The sequence below is a fragment of the Lepisma saccharinum genome, chromosome 13, assembly GCF_977018435.1.
Source record: "Lepisma saccharinum chromosome 13, izLepSacc3.1, whole genome shotgun sequence".
NCBI classification, from domain to species: Eukaryota; Metazoa; Arthropoda; class Insecta; order Zygentoma; family Lepismatidae; genus Lepisma; species Lepisma saccharinum.
The window spans coordinates 78,356,111-78,374,005 of NC_139241.1; the positions used below are offsets into that span (position 1 = coordinate 78,356,111).

A 17,895-nucleotide genomic window follows, 5' to 3' on the forward strand; every position below is an offset into this window, starting at 1 on the left:
GTAACTCCTAAAAATGTTGTTTCTCTAACTAATATTACTGGAAGATGGCTATTCTTTACTACCTCTTTAATTTTATTGTTTTGTTTAGTGTAAAATAGCACGTAATTTGTTTTCTGTTCATTCAATAGTAATTTATTACTGTCAAACCAAGATTTCATTTCTTCCATTGTTTTTTCAATGTTGGCTTCTAACTTGTTCATATCATTTCCCTTTATTATTGCTCTAGTATCGTCTGCGTACAACAAAATCTTTGTATTCTGTATATTAAATGGTAAATCATTTATGTACAAAAGAAAAAATACAACATAAACACGTGCGCGTTTGGAGCAAGGTTACGTCATTTTCAGAGATATTCACTCTCAGAAAGTAATGTGAAGACGAAGCGAATAAAATGATCTCTGTAAATTCCTCAAGAAAATCGTAAGGTAATATGTAATAACGTAAATTGTCATGATGTAATTATATACTTCATCAGTCACAATATTTTTTTTCTCAAACAAGTGAACATTAGCTTTTCTGGAGGGTATTGGCCCACCCTGTCCCTTTAGTTTTGCCATTTGGAACAACTCACCGATGTGAGATAGTAACCGAACAAATTGTTGATTCTAGTAACTTTCTGCTAAGGTGCGTTGGCAACGTTGATTCATTCCTGCATGAAGCGGCCATGTTGGAAGGTCGCAGGTATGCTTCGCGCTCAGCTTTCTTTGAAGACAAGTGGATAGTGTGATTGACAGAGGCTTTGAAATTGGTTTTTCATACCGTTGCAAGTGAAAGGTAAGTCAATAATTCTTTTCCGTATACTCCCCATGATGTGTCCGTGTGTTATTTGGATTGTTGTCCAGTAGGTTTCTAGTGACAGAGTCCGCGAAAAAAGGGTGCTAAATGGATCACCGCCGCATGGTGCAGTCGTGCAGTTCACGCGTGCAAATCTGGGTGGAAGAACCGCCTAAGTCGACCGTGGAATGTTCTCGACGTCATTCACGTACTGGCCAGCACCGTACCGATAAATAATTAACATTTTTTTAATGAAACTTGTTTATTCTTGACGACGATGGGTTCGCATAACGGAATACGTATATACGTTTTACACTTTCAAACTGCATTGACAATGTCTCTGTACAAGTACACAGCTTACGTTACGGGCGACCTCAATTTGCTAATACAGTAAATAGAGGTAATGATATACTAGTGAATTTGATATACAGTATATCGTGGTGGTAGATAAGCGTAACAGCTGCTGTAACATCGTTACATTGGGATTAGATTGACATAAATACGTTGCATTGTTAGCTAAAAGAGACAGTGTAGTATTGATTATTGTAAATATCAAGCTGTAATCGCTACGCTGAAAAAAATGGCTGTATTGTGAGTCGGGCATTCCTGGCAGAACTGCTACATAAATAACCCAACCCAGCCCAGCATTGATATTACCGATATGTGTAGTTTATAACCTGCAGCAACGACATCTCGTGATGTAAATAGTACTTTGTAAGGTCATTCACATTTCATGCCAGGACAGGAATGTTCAATTGTGTCTGTTCCTTCATCCATTTTAACCTCATAGTTGCCATTAACCTAAGGAACCTAGGTACAAAAAATATCGTTCAGTAATCAACTTGTATACCGTACTTTTTTCCATAAAATAATATTGACTCACTTAATTAGAAAGTCATCTTTGTCAGCAACTTGCCACGTATTTTGTAATACTGTAATAACATTAGTGTTTCAGCGTAGCAATAAAACGAGGTGGAACTTAATATATAATATTTGTTGTAAAACTTTATGCTCGAAGTGGAAATTCCTAGCTGGGGGGGGGGGGTTACGTGTGGAATACTTGTTTGGTTTTATGGATCTACATGCAGTACGTTGGGGGAGGAGAGGGGGCTTACCTATGCAAAATTACCCTAACCGGGGGATGCTTTATGAGAATTTTCGCCTCCACACTGATTTTTACACAAGAATAATGTCATAAGTACCTACACTCGCTTACATGAATTGGTGATTTCAATAAGCAGTGTACAGTGGGATCTATGAGTATTACCGTGCAAATTGTCCATCACCATGTTTGTGCAGTTTGTTTGTCCCAATAATAAGAGATTCAAGAATTACAATAAAACTCAAAACAAGCTGCAGACAACTTCTGCACCAGCATACATAAAAACACATAGGATGTTAGAGAAAAATTAATGAAAATAGTCATGGACAATGTGCATGGTAACACTCATGGATCCCACTGTACCACTACATTAGCTATTGGCAAATTATTGGTTGGAGTCCCACAGGACCATATAAGTTGGCACCACTGAATTGTATCACATTACCCAACACATAGATCCTGTGTAAAATTTTGTTTTAGCAGATGTAATTATTTTATTATTTCTTAACTCTTATTCGATTTTTATCACTTACTTACACATGTGCAAATACACAGACACAAGTAACACAAATTAACAACCAGAGGGGGAATATCCTTTCCAAGTATCATCCTGCAGATGCATTTTGAAAACAACACTCCATAACTGTAATCCATTAAATTAAAAATATTGTTTAATATAGCTAGATTATTTTTGAAGGGAAGGAATGGCATCTGTATCCTATTGCAATCTGGAAATTACATATTTTTCCTTCAAAATTCTTGAAATTAAGTCGATTCAGGAAAACCAATTTTGAAGCCAAAATTTCATTTGTTTATAACCTGGGAATTTAAACACATAATTATCAACAACACCTTGGCCGACCCCCGTGGCGTAGTGGTTAGCACATCCCGGGTTCGAATCCCGGCCTGGCATGGATGTTTGTGAGTGTCCATTCATCAATTTCATCATATCATCACTCATCTTCATCTTCACAAATTTGTACTTAAACTAATCATCATTATTATTATTATTATTATTATTATTAGTAGTAGTAGTAGTAGTAGTATTGGTATTTTTCATTGTTCGCTGTTTATTCCCTGACTTAACCCAAGTGTTTTGTTAACAACCTTTCTATTCGGGATAGTTAATCTAAGTCAGTACATTTAATGTTGTGGGCAGAAGAATTTTTCCGTAATTACTGTTCACAATAATTTGTTTTTCTCCAATTTGATACTTGTCAGTGTTATATTATTTACACGATCCGAGGGCATATTGTTATTACGAAACTAGTGGAGGATAAAGACGTATGACATGTGTGTTGCATAAATTTGTACAACAAATATGAGTTTGTCACCCAATTTTTTGTTCAAAGTTGGCGCCACTCTATGTGCACATGTTTGTGAAGCAGACAAAGATAGGGGCTGAAGTTTTATTGTGTTTGCTTTCAACTTACCGTTTATCTGAAAATGAAAATTACCAAAATACTACGGCATTTGGAAACCTGGTATTGGGAATAACAAAAACTGGTGTGAAAAGTAGGTATTAAATCTCAAAGTAAGCATTTACAGGCACTATAAAAATGCATTACTAGGCCTGAAACAACATAAAACGAATTTAAAGCGTTAAAGCTTATGCTTTACTGCAAGGGTATAAAAATGGGTAAATATCCCGAACCTAATTTAACAAAGATGTTAGCCAGTCTTATGAGGAAATGGAATGGAATGGGATGTGGGAGAGATAGATACGTTGCTTTCTTTCGCTTTCAATTTTATCTCTTTTTATCTTTTGTGAGAGAGGGAGGAAGAGAGAGAGAGAGATAGGGAGAGAAAGAAAGATAATTAAAGCAAAGATAGAGAGAGATGAAGATGGAACGAAAGAGAGAGTGTGACAGGGAGAGAAAGAATTTTTTAACAGGCACACACAGAGGGAGGAATATAGAACAAAGTGGGGAGAGAGAGAGAGGAAGAGGGTTTTTACACAGAGAGAGAGAGACACGGAGGGAGGAAGATAGAACGAATAAGAGAGAGAGAGGACGAGAAGGAAAGAATATTTTTTTAGTGAGGATGGGAAGGAAGATAGAACGAAAAAGAGAGAGGCGAGAGAGAAATGGGGGTACCGAGGGGCGGGCGCCCGGAGAAGAGAGAGAGAGAGACAGAAGTCATCTCTCTCTCTCTCTTTCTCTTTCTCTACTTCGAAGCATGTGGATTAAAGTTCATGACCTATTCTAAGAGATTTAAGAATCATGCTGTTTTAACGTATGTAACAGTACGTAACATTACTCGCTGATCTTTGATACTAGTTAAATCTGCTCCAAGCTTCAAAGATAGACTTGTACACGTGTAGACAATGATTGAATACATATTTATGAAATTATAACTCCCCACCCCTTCTCCCCAGCATTCATTACGATTGATATGCTTAATGCCATAGGTGGCAGATAGATCAATGTATTATTGACTTCATGTATTTGTGCGTTACAGACGGGTGGTGTTTATTCGCAGTAAACAGATGCAATTGTTCTGACAGATGATAGTTCACTTGTTTCTGCGAGTTCATTCTCAATGACTCGAAAACAAGGATGAAAAATACGTATCAGTGTTGCCAACATTGTGAAGTAGAAATGGGCAAAATATGTTCAAAACGATACACGTCTTTTATGTAATAAGTAGCTTTATTTTGTTGATAAATAGGAATTTTTTTAAAACCAGTTTCTCTTTAATCTTGCTTCAAACCCGAATGATTATGTTGCTATTTTGAAAATACGAAGGAAGTAGTTAAACTTTCTACCCCAAAATCTCTTTCTTAGTCCCACTTGAACTCTTTAACGTACAGAGTAATAGGTGATAATTTTCGTTACTTGATAGTTACTGCACGCACGGTAGTTTTCTTTTGTTTCGTCAAGGTCCGCACGGTGTAGTCTCGCTAGACATAGCCTTCTTGTCCTACATCCACTTTGATAGCTGTTGGTATGTTGAAAAAGAGTCTTATCAATTATCAGAGAATTAACCTAACCCTCTTACCCTTGTCATAAGAGAAAACTTACCTGAGGAGGGTTCGGGGGGAGAGGCCCACGCATTTTCTTATCACCAAAATTCAAGAAACCATTTTGTTTTTGCATCCCTGCTTCCTTTGTTGTTTATATAGGTAAAGGTAAAGTATTCCCCTGTGCTTAGCACCACGCCATGAAGGTGTATAGGGGGTGTGGGGGTAACGCCCCACACTTTCTTGATCCGGTCATGAGTGGGGTTGATGTGATCAGCATCACGCCCCTGACCGCCTTTACCCCCCAGGGTTTCCCCCAGGTACCCATGTTATTCGACGCTGGGTGGGCGCCGGAGCCGCTTCCAGGCGTAGTTATAATATAATAATTACAAAAATTACAATCATTGATTAAAAATAAGAACTAATTATTGCATGAGTGTCGCATGCATATTTTGTCATTCACTAAATCTCATAGTAATCTATTAATGTTGCATCAATGCTTTTTCGGTTTGTATAATAATTGCAACAATTACAAAAATTACAATCGTTACCAATCAGTTGTATACTCTTACAAACATGAGTGTTATGTCGGAACGCACATCCCAATGTTGGGGGGGGGGGGGGGGTGGGGGGTGGAGCTGATAGGCCCACACATTGCATTTTTCTCCTCCATGCGCAACTTTTATGATTTTACATACAAAGGTAATGCAGAAATATTGAGAACACCCTAGAGAGTGATGTGCTTTATTTTTATTATGATTAATTTATTTACGTGCCGCTTTTGGCTAATTTGCGAAGATGGGGATGAGTGACGACATGATGAAATTGATGAATGGACACTGACAAACATCCATGCCCAGGCCGGGATTCGAACCCGGGACCTCTGTCGTCGTTTGCTAACACCACTCCACCGCAGAGACCAGCCTTATTATTTCTATTTTTTCATTGTTATTGTTTTATTTATTGTAATGGCATGCGAGACAGTCTCCGCCTGGGTTTTCCCTCCGATTCAGTGTTGCCAACTTAGCTCTCTTGGAGCCAGATCTGGCTCTTTCGTGCACTCGTTTGCCTTTGAGCTGGGGCGCCCGTCCCCGTGCACCACTATGATACCATCACTGGTTCCGGCCCACATAGACCAACTTTTGCCATGATTATACATTTTGCACGTGACGTGATATTGTTACACTGGCTGCGTCGCACCACCCCCTCTTACACCCCCAGCTACTTTTCTTTATAGCCCCGTGTTGACGTGAAATTGGCATAATATTGTTATCAGAGAATCCTTTATTTTCGATTTCGTACGACCATGAGATAGGTGATGCCGCCGGATCTAGATGGTGAAAACTAAGAATAAATTGTCATCAATTTAGAGTTAACGGTAATAGCAGCGCCCCACATCTTTGACAACTAACAATACTCTATTACTTCGTAAATCTAGCTCCTTGGTTAAATTTAGCTCTTTTATGCGCACCAGGTTTGGCAACACTGCCAGGAGGCAAGGAGAAATGCATTGGGCATATGGGAGTATTTTTTGATTTGTTATCTTGGGAATATCAAACTTCCGATGGAATAGAAAATGATATCAACGGGAAGAGGGCAGTTTGAAGAAGTGATTGCCAAGCAGAAAAGTCGAAACTCCCATTTGATTAGCCGTAACTTGATGTTGAAGTTGATTCCCCATAAGGCCTCCCCGATGGCGCAGTGGTAGTGTCGTCGCCTTGTAATCAAGGGGTCCTGGTTTCGATACCCGGTGGAGGCACATGGCACAGTGGTTCGGATCCCACATTAAACTGTAGGTCCAGTCCCGATTAGCCTTACTGTGCATAAAGTGGACTTAAAACACCAAATCAATAACAATGATTCCCCATAAGGAATACATGGGATTCCGAAAATTCTTATTCGTCATATTTTTTGCAGTTCGTATCTAGCTTAATAATCAATTTTGAAAAACGCTTCGACCTGCCACGTGTGGAGAAATTCATACTCTCTTGTACACCCACGTTTTTCTTCAGTAGCATTGTCCGTTCCGACGATATTCAAATAAATGCACACATGGTGCGTAACTGTATCTCCTCGCCTTAAGGAAACTAAATGAAAATGTTCACAGTAGAAAATCCGATATACAAAAGGGGCTGGCAGCCCCTCCCCTCCCCCCCTCGGGTAAGCTAGGGTTAACTGACAATCGATATCTTCTGTTGCACAATCGACCATTGCGTTTAAATCTCCCTCTGTCTTATTTTAGATCATGTTTGTTTATTAGTGGGTTCGCAATCATGGCGGCTCCATCCCATAATATGTATTTCGATGCCGTCTGATGTCCCACCGGCGGGACTTGAACCCGGAAACTCCGGATTAATCGACTGAGAGGAAGAAACGCCCCCCCATTAAACCAAGATGCCATCTTTCCTTGGTATGTTGGCCAAGGACACAAAGTCTGTTTTTAACAAGCGTGGTACCGTACGTGCACCTTCAACGCTTTGAGAACGAGCGTGAAGATAGAATAATGCTTTGGAGAAAGGGCGAACACAGAGGCAAGACAAGAAAAGAATGAAGAAAAAGGGAATTGATGATTATTCCAGGGTTGCCACAAATCTGAAGGCAAAATTTCCCTTTCTAAGGTGCACAATTTCCCATTTTGGACCAATTTTTCCCTTCACCTGAATACATAATAGTATTAAGTAGTAGTGCTATTTCGATTGGTCCATGTTCGTATGAATGTAAAATATTCAATTTCATCACATGTCAGCCCCATCGCTTCCGGGCTAGGTGACCCAGGTTGCAACACTGGTCAGGCATGAATGCACAAATGTGTTCATTACATCTTCCATGAACCCCATCGTTGCGACGTGCAATATGCAAAAGAGAAATATAAATAGGTACAGGCTAATATTCGAAGATGTAGAAATTAGACGTAACAGCAAATAATAATAATAATAATATGGACAAAACTGGAACCTGATGCCTTCAAAGTTTCCTGAAATTTTAGTAGTGTTTCCATCGAATTTCCATTTTTCCCTTTTTGCTTAAAATTTAGTCGATTTTCCCTCCAAAGGGACATTTCCCTTATTTTGCAACACTAGCACAATTCACTTTGACTTCCTTAAAAAAAGAGGCTGGGAGAGAGACTAGCCAGTCCTAGTTTGCGAGCCTTGACACAATTGTAAGCGCTAAGCACATGACTGCATGAAAACCAAGTCATTGACTCGCTTCAGACCTTAGCCGATTCTTAGTGTGGGAAGTTAGAAATTAGGACGGTGAAGAGGAAGGGGGTATGTTTTGCAGGCCAGCAAAAGGGTGGGGGGAGGTTTGCAGCATTAATTTGCCTCCCTCTGTGTCGTATGGGTTATCGCGAGGGATCCCTGGTTCGAATCCTGGGATAGGAATGCATGTATCAATCTCGTGGCTGTAAATTCGATTTAATTTACTTTGCTTTTCATCCCCCTTTTGGCCAATCGTGTAGATGTAGAGCCAGCCTCTGTGGCGGGGTGGTTAGCACAGGGTGCTACGATTCCAGGGGCGTCGGGTTCGAATTCTGGCCTGGGCATGGGGGTTTGTGAGTGTCTGTCCCTTCATCAATTTCATCTCATCACTCAACCTCATAGGCGGGGTTCTGGAGGCGCCAGGGGTGGCCTGGCCCTCCCAACTTAAAAAAGACAAAAAAGTAACACATGATTAAGTTCAGTTACTACTTTTTTGTTATGAAACCATACCGCAAATCTTGACGTTTGGCATGATGGCATGTGCGGTAATTGCGCCGCAACAGCGGGTCTTAGACGATTTGATTGATGTGTACAGTTTGAAAAAAGAAAAACATAAAATGACTTTGTGTTGAGTCAACAGTTACTGCTGAGGCATCAAAAGAACTTGCCCGACCCTGTGGCCGAGTGGTTAGCACATCGCGCTGCGACGCCAAGGGTCCCGGGTTCGAATTCCGGTCGGGCTTGGTTGTTTGTGAATGTCCATTCATCAATTTCATCATTTCATCACTCATCCCCATCTTCGCAAATTAGCCAAGAGGCACAAAACGCGAAGTAAAATAAACTAAATCAAATCAAATCAAAGCATCAAAAGAACTTTTCAATTTAATTTTTCTAAAATTTCTGAAGGTTACTATTGTTCGGTAACTTTTTAAAAGTAATATGAGTATTGTATGAAATGCAAAATGCAATAATCGTACTGTTTTGCTTCTTTTAAAAATGACAACCAATATACTAATTAATATTTGTTTACTGAAGCGAGGAAATTTAACATTTTCAAATCTAAAAGGCCTAAAACGCAGGTACAGTTTTTTTTTTTTTATTTCCGGGGAAAGGCCTCCGGACCCCTTATAAATTAGGGGATATTCAACACCCGAGGGTTATTGAATATGCCTTAGTTTATAATATCATATGCTTCTTCCAGTCAAAGCAAAGGCTCAAACTCCGCCCATGCTCATCCTCATTTTCGCGATTAACCAAAAGTGGTAGAAATGCGAAGTAAAATAAACCAAATGAAAGGAAAGAAGCGAAGACAAGGATAAATGGTGGTAAGGTGAGATAAAGGGACAATCACAAGCATATGAGTTCAGACGTCAGAGACTCGTTAGTCTGTCCAGGGTGTACTACATGGAATGGGACATTAACTATTACGCCCATTGATACACTGAACAAGTCTAGTTCTATTGTTAAAATACAGCTTCAGTTTTCGTCTTAACTGGCCTTTTGGTAGTTTAATTAAATAAGAAATATTTATTTTCCTAATTGCTAATTTCCAACTTTACCTAAGTAGGGGTCGAATAAATAAAGTAGGGATGTGCCAAAGCCGATTACAGATGTATGAAAATCGGCCGAAATTGACACATCGGCATCGGTATCGGAATCGGCAAAAATCCGATATTTAAACCGGTACAGATTATACTAGAGTTTTTACCTTCTAATAAGTTTTCTATTCTAGTTTTGTAAGATTTATTGACAATTTGGTTATGATTCGTCATTATTGTAGAGTTTTTGTAATAAAATTATTGCAAACTCATTCAGAGGATCGGAAATAAAATAGTACATTGCTAAACCAGGACCTGCTGTTGTATTGGAAATTCAAAAATGAATATTCAAACCTGAAGCAAGTGCTGAGAAAATACTTGGGCATACCTGCTGCATCAGTATTCAGTGATTGAGTGTTCAGTGTTGCTGAACAGATTTGCGATAAGAGAAGAAGTAGGTTACTTCCTGAAGTGCTTCCAAATCTCGTGTTTCTGAAGTTGAATCTGGCAGAACAGGAATTCATTTTGCATTTCAAAGGACTGCTCGTGTACTAATGTTTAATCTCTTGAGAATCCATGTTCTTCTTAAAGGTTCACATAACATTTTGTAGATGCAAATGTACATTCGCATCTCTTGAGAATATATATGTATATACATATGATATGCAATAGAAATGTACATAGCAAATTTATTTTTGTCATGCTGAACATAACATCCCATTTCTGTTTAATAATCTTATGTATCGGAATCGGTTAAATATCGGCATCGGTATCGGTTCCAAAAATTATCGGTGAGTACATCGGCATCGGTAAATTTTCAGCTTCGTCACATCCCTAAAATAAAGGTTAAGAAAAACAAGAAAAATTAAAAATTTTAGTTTTGTTAGTTTGGTAGACACCCTGTAGTAATCATCACCAAACCTCATCGTCGCGATTAGCGAATAAACCGACGGTAACAAAAATACAAGTCCAAGACACAGAACAACCAGTACACAAAAACAAAGATTACCACCCATTTCTTCCTCTCTGTGGAAACTGAAAGAATATATTCGTTAAGACACCACATTTTTACAAAAGCCCTTTGCCATCAGATCCAGCTTTCAGGTTCTAGCTATTCATTTCCGACAATGAAATAAGCGCCTTATGGCTAGGGAAAATATATCCCGTGAGATAGATCGGGAGCAAAGGGTTAATTGCATGCTGTGAGCCGCGGCACTTGTATTTATTCATTCGCCTTCTCTTTATAATTTCCCCTGTCAGCTGCAGTCCGTGAGATGAAAGGATGCTGGCTGTGAGAGCTTGTTATGAATGGAGAGCAGGTCGATAACAGCATGGCAGTGCGCAAACAAGGCGGTCTTCTCTAAGTTGCTTTCTAAAATTAACTTTTTTTCGCAGTAATTTAGGTGCGAAACAGTTTATTTCACGGTTATTTGTTAAAAAGTAACTTTCCACCGTTATTTGTTGAACAGTAAAACCTTTCTCAGTCACTTAGTTGAAAAAGTGACCCTTTCACTGTTACTTCGTTAAAAAATGTGACCCTTCACAGTTACTTCGTTGAAAAAGTGACCCTTTTACTGTTACTTCGTTAAAAAATGTGACCCTTCACAGTTACTTCGTTGAAAAAGTGACCCTTTTACTGTTACTTCTTTGAAAAATTGACCATTTCACAGTTGTTTAAATAAAAAGTGACCATTACAAAGTTAAATAGTTGGAAAATGACCCTTTCACGATCGTTTAGATGAAAATTTACCATTTCACAGTTTTTTTAGTTGAGAAAGTGACCATTTCAAAGTTAAATAGTTAGAAAGTGACCCTTTCACAGTTGTTTAGTTGAAAAAGTGACAATTTCAGTTGTTTAGTTGAAAAGTGTCAATTTCACATTTGTTCAGTTGAAAAAGTGACCATTTCAAAGTTGTATAGTTGAAAAAGTGACCATTTTAAAGTTGTATAGTTGAAAAAGTGACCATTTTAAAGTTGTATAGTTGAAAAAAACGACCATTTTAAAGTTGTATAGTTGAAAAAAAAACGACCATTTCAAAGTTGTTTAGTTGAAAAAGCTGCCATTTCAAAGTTGTTTAGTTGAAAAAGCTACCATTTCAAAGTTGTTTAGTTGAAAAAGCTACCATTTCAAAGTTGTTTAGTTGAAATAGCTACCATTTCAAAGTTGTTTAGTTGAAAAAGTGACCATTTCAAAGTTGTTTAGTTGAAAAAGTGACCATTTCAAAGTTGTTTAGTTGAAAAAGTAACCATTTCAAAGTTGTTTAGTTGAAAAAGCTACCATTTCAAAGTTGTTTAGTTGGAAAAGTGACCATTTCACGGTTCTTTAGATGATAACTGATCATTTCACAGTTACTTGGTTGAGAAGCGATCATTTCACAAGTTATTTAGTTGGAAAAGTGACAATTTCCCAGTTGCGTAGTTGAAAGATTTACTCTTTCAGTGTTACCTAGTAGATTTTTTTCCTTAAAATGTTTCAAAAAGCATGCAGGGAAAAGCATGTTTTTACAGTTACATAGTTGAGAAAGTATCATTCCCATAGTTAATTAAAGAAATAAATGTTTAACGGTGGAGAAGCTGTCCGTTACTTATTTGTAAAAGCAGGTTTCAAATAGTTATTTGGTTTAAAGATTAATCTCGTCGCAGTTGCGTAGTCGAAAAACTATTTTTCTGCAATTATGTAGTTGAAGGAATAACTCTTCCATAGTTACTTAGTTGAAAAAATAACTTCTACACAGTTACCAAAATGGCGTCCTCTTGAGGAAAATGACAGAGTAAGATACAAGAAAAGCTGAAGCAATGCTACTGGAAATTGAAAATGTAGAATGAAAATATTTTTAAAAGACAAATAAGGGAATAAGAATAACACAAGGGGAACAGTGGTGTGACCAAGGGGGGTTGGCTCAGGATTCCTAAAAAAACGTCCAAGGCAGGGGAAAATGGCAAAATTAGCGGTGACTACTAAAAGAAGATACATGTACCCCCCTTTCATAAAATTCTGGGCACGCCACTGAATGAGGAGATATTTGCTCTTTTCTACAGGCACCCATGCTGGAATTACCAACGGACATTAAAGGAGAAGATAGTAGAAAACCATTGTTGTAAATGCCGACAGTAAATTGACGTGGAAATCAGATGAAAGACTATCATGGGAGGAAATGACCCGGAAATTTAGGAAAAAAAATATTTCTTTTACGCACACAAAGAACGCTTCTTGCTGGTCAACTTTCAGAATTTACTCTACAATTCTTTCCCTTGGAAACAAAGTTCTTTCAGTTCGTTTATGAACGGGTTCTTTAGTTATGTGAAGAGTAGTTTATCATGAATGCCCCATTCGCGGGCGATTCCAGTTCATGTTGTGAACCGTTCATCGAGAACAGTTCACGAACGATTGTTTTCATTGATGTGAGCGGTTTATTGAAAGCAATTCATCAAGATCGGTTCACGAACATCTTATCTGATCCATTGAACTAGTTTCACGAACGACATAAGCCCGTTCACTGAGAACAACTCTTGAATGGCTCAACCAGCTCACCGAGAACAGGGCGTGAATGTTTTTTTAGTCCACTTTATGCACTGAAAGGCTAATCGGGACTGAACCTACATTTTAAAGTACGACGCGTACCACTATGTGTCTCCATCGGGTATCAAACCCGCGATGCCTTGAATACAAAGTGACTGCGTTACCATTACACCATCGCAGAAGCTAGCCAATGAATCGCTCACTCTTTTTTAACGAAAACAGCGTGAATAAAACCCCATTCATCGAGAACAGGTCAGCCGGTGGAGGTACATAGTAGATCGGATCGCACTTTAAACTGTAGTCCCAGTCCCGATTAGCCTAGCTGTGCATAAAGTTGACTTAAAAAACTCAGAACAACTCGTGAACCGTTCGCTCCGTTCACCTGGAACTGCTCGTGAATCAAACTCTAATGACGTTCCCCGTGCAAGCAAGTCGACATTCAAGTTAACCCACGAACAAAACGACCTCGTTACTAATTTTCATATCGGTTAGTTTCTTTGCGGAAAGGGAGGGGGAGGCGAGGTCCTTGCACTCACAACACTCCTAAGCGCGGTTCGGCGACCTGGTGAATGAATGTGAAAGTAGAACGGCACACACTCTCACTTTTCAAGGTAATATGTTCCTTCTGCAGAGTGCTTGTAAAAATATTCTCACCATAGTCGCCTATTCTTGGATTTTGATGAAAAAACGAAAACACACGACTGGCGCTTCAGAGGGAAAATTCAGGAAATCGGAAGATTATGAGACTAATATGAGTCTCATAATCTTCTGCTCCCTTCCAACCGAGTGGATAACGCTTAAACGTTATAAGGGGCGGGGTTCAGCGATTTAGAGTTGGGCCAGTGATGGCTATGTGAAAACAGTAGCAGAGAAAGCCAGAAAACAGCGGCGATGGGACTCGATGCGATGACCATGTAATAAATAGTCGCTTCGCAGCCTTACCCCTCAAAGGGCCTACTGGAGTTGAGTTTGCGTTATTCTCGGGGCGAGAAGCAGAGCTAGTGTTGCCAGCTCTACATATGGTTCACTAAAATTAGTAAGGCTTAAAGAGAGCAAATATCAGTGGTGTTGTCAGAATCGTGTCACCTCGGGGTGACCGAGCGCGTTAATTACTGGTGTGTTCCATTCACCATCATCGTTACGATTGGCCTAGAAGGGCCAGAAAAGCGACGTAAAATCAGGAAAAGGCATATTTTTACAGTTTGTGTTTCTTTGAGCGAGCGGAAGGAAAGTGTATAACTAATTGTGAATTATTGCGCATTTGTTGTGTGATTATATGCTTCTAAGGGGATGGATCATTCCACCTTTTTATTGTTGCTTTTAATCTGAAGAAGGAACCACAGTGGTCCACTCGTTAGGGTGTCTGACATCCATGCGGAAGACCCGGGTTCGATTCCCGGCGTGGGTAATTTCAGATGGGAACTTTTCCAACATTGTCACCACATAAAGTTGTTCTGGTGTTCACCCAGCCCCTAATAAATGGGAAGCTGGATGTAAATGCGGCCGGAGGGTGGTGCTGATCACATCACTTACGCACAATGACCGAAATCGTGAACGTGTGAGGCTCTACTTCACATACCCCACAATGTTCCTTGATGGCACCAATCTGAATTGGACCCTCTAATGTTTGTCATATCCTCATTTATGGAAATTTCTAAACCAACATTTCATACGTACAATTATTCATTCCTAGCTGTTGCATTTCCAAAGATATGATTTGATACTTTCTTACACAGACCTGGGAACACACCTGCTCACATTACATCATCTTCCGAGAGGGGGAGAGAACATGTGACGTAACACGGTGTACCATCCTCTGTGATCTTGAATTCCCCAGCCGGTATACTTTCTATATCCAAGTATTGCGCCACGTGACCTACCTAGAGAGCATTCACCTCTGTATGAAGTGTTGGAGAAACCAGTTTCTCTGTATTTATGCCCACCCATATGTGTTTCCGTAAGTGGATATATGTGTGATATCGAATTGTGTAAGGGGCAAGAGTTTTTAGTGCCGGTCGAAAACATCTGAGGTTTATTGTACCCTAGAGCGATGATATCCTGAATGTTCCTGCATTAGCGATTGTGCGTGTCTTGGAAGTTTCTTTCGTGGCGTCGTAGTAAGGGGTCCCAGGTCCGATACCCGGTGGAGGCACATAGTGGTTCGGTGATTGATTTGGTTTGTTTTTCTTCGCCTTTCTGCCACTTTTGGCTAATTGCGACGATGAGGATGACTGATTGATTTGGTGTTTTAAGTCCACTTCTTGCACAGTAAGGCTAATCGGGACTGGACCTACAGTTTAAAGTGGAATCCGAACCACTATGTGCCTCCACCGGGTATTGAACCCGGGACCCGCTGATTACAAGGCTACGACGCTACCACTTTGCCATCGGAGAGGTCCCAACGATGAGATGAGAGATGATATGATTAAATTGATGGACACTCACAAATACAGGGTGTTTCAGCTGATTTGCCCTGATTTCAATCTTCATTAAAAAAAAAATACTATAACAGATACAAACTTACACAAGGTACCGCTGGAACATGGACGGTTCAAAGTTTTGCTAATAGTTGGCGCCACCTGTTTGTCAATATTTCTCGCGCTGCATGAATTCTCGGATCTTGTGTAATACGATGATTTTGTGCTGTACAAGGCTTATTTTGATTTCATCAGGGAAGTGAATAAACAAAAAAATTCGATTTTAGGCTAGCGAGAACCCACATCAGTTTCAAGAGTCGTCGCACCAACCCGATGAAATTAAAATTCTTGTCTAGTGTGCAGTTTCGAGACATGGTGCCATTGTTCCCCCCTTTTTTTTCGAAGATTACGTCGCGTCTGAAAATGTCCTGGAAATGTTCAATACCGTTTCCATCCGAGAACTGCGAGGTAAATATATTCCAATACGAAGAGTGGTTTCAACAAGGTGAGGCCATGCCGCACACCACAGAAAAAGTTATTGAATTCCTGAACAAGCATTTCCGACATCGTGTCATTTCGAATCAATATCCTGAAATGCTCAACTGTGGCATGTCTTGGCTACCCGCAGGTCCAGATTTAAATCCATGCGATTTTTACTTGTGGGGATCACTGAAACAGGGAGGTTTTAAATCTGGCCGGAGGACTATCCATGAACTGCAAGATGTAGTCTGGAGGATAACTGCAACCATTTCGAAGGAAACGTTGAAACGTGTTTTCGTTGTGTCGCTGAGCTGCATGGTTGTCATATTGAAAACATTCTCTTTCCAACGGTACGTTGTGTAAGTTTGTAACTGTTTGTAGTACTTTTGTAAGTAGGATTGAAACCAGGGCAAATCAGCTGAAACATCGTGTAACACCTATGCCCATGCCGGGATTCGAATCGGGTACCCCTGGCGTCGTAGCTCCCGGATAACCACTCTGCCGCAGAGCTCGGCGTGGTCACCTCTAAGTTCGACCCTTCTCCCCAAGTCCACGAACAGAATGGAAACAGGGAAGTTATTATCTTTGCCCAGCGAGACCAAAAAAAAAAGCACGTGTTAACAGTTGAAGGTCTATTCGACCATTCTCGGAAAGGCAAACCATATCGGAACATTCTTTTTCACGCACTTTCCCCCTCACTCGCTGAACCAAGAGCATTATCAAACCTAACATGTCATTTTCTCGCACTCCCCCAGGGCACAGACTATTAACATATAATCCCACGGCATTAACCGTTCGAAAAGTGAAGAAAATAATTCGTCATGGCCTTCCCAGATGTCGCAACGATCGGCTGGTTCTCCTTGAACTACATTTTCGGATAAAATCCCTTCCTTTTGACTGACCCTTCGCACGCACACATTAGAAAAAAAGGATGGAAATAATGCGAAGGGGTTAAAAAGAAATGGGAACAGTTATCATTGGTTTTTGTTATTCTAAATCCAAGGCCAAACAGCGTAGATAAAGCGAAGCAAATGCATAAACAGGAACACGTGCACATTCATGTAATATGTTAACAGTACGGTACGTGCGTGTTCCAATATAGTGTTAGCGTAAGAATTGTAACAAAGAAAGGCTTTTTCACAGCTCATTTGTATACCAGCATTAATTAAAACAAATTTTCCTTTTAATGACTGAATCTTTTTTTTATTACACTGCATTTCGACACAATTTCACGCATGTCCTTTTCAAGAGTACATTTCATATTAAGTATGAAATGCAATGTGAGTTACAACAAATTATCATTAAAAGAAGAATCAAACAAATACTGAAGGTTACAATTTAAGTTGCCAGTTATAAATAAATGTTCACGAGCTGTTGCATTGTTATATTTGAATTCATACTTAAAATTAATATAATAAGCTAATATTTAGAATGCCATTCCTGGATTTCATCCCATAAAGAAACTGAATGCATTAATTGTGATTTTAGTTTTCAGTAATATTGTTGGTCACTATTGGCTCTCACCGCCTATCCTATGCGGTTTCTAGCCATCGTTATCCAATTTTTTCCTTCAGAAATGGAATTTTTTAGAACTTCGGTTTGAATATATCATATTCCTGTAGTGCCCTTATAATAATTAACATAAATTTCTGTGACTGAAATGAGATTGTTTGCGAATATATGATTTTAGAATGATATTTTTAATTTTCCAGGGGGGGGGGCATGGTCCCCCTCGGAACGTCCATGTCTAAGCGTTATGTTACCGTATGTTTCGATGTGAAAATTAAGGTAATATTGAAATAATTTAACATTGTGTTATTTTATTTCGCGTTGTATTGTACTAAAACTCGTAGAAATGTATACAGCTGACTTTTTGCTCTTTTCCGCTTTGGTGCTTGAATC

General features: G+C 39.4%; 1 protein-coding gene across 3 annotated transcripts in view; it reads left to right on the forward strand.

Annotated features, from left to right (window-relative positions):
• The first annotated feature begins 654 nt into the window (after window positions 1-654).
• The window catches only part of LOC145997448 (protein FAM13A), a 167,036-nt gene continuing 149,795 nt past the window's right edge, over window positions 655-17,895 (forward strand). For all 3 annotated transcript variants that reach the window (XM_083134507.1, XM_083134511.1, XM_083134512.1), the window contains exon 1: window positions 655-774. The gene's annotated coding sequence lies outside the window, so the exon portion shown is untranslated. The remainder of the gene's footprint in view (window positions 775-17,895) is intronic.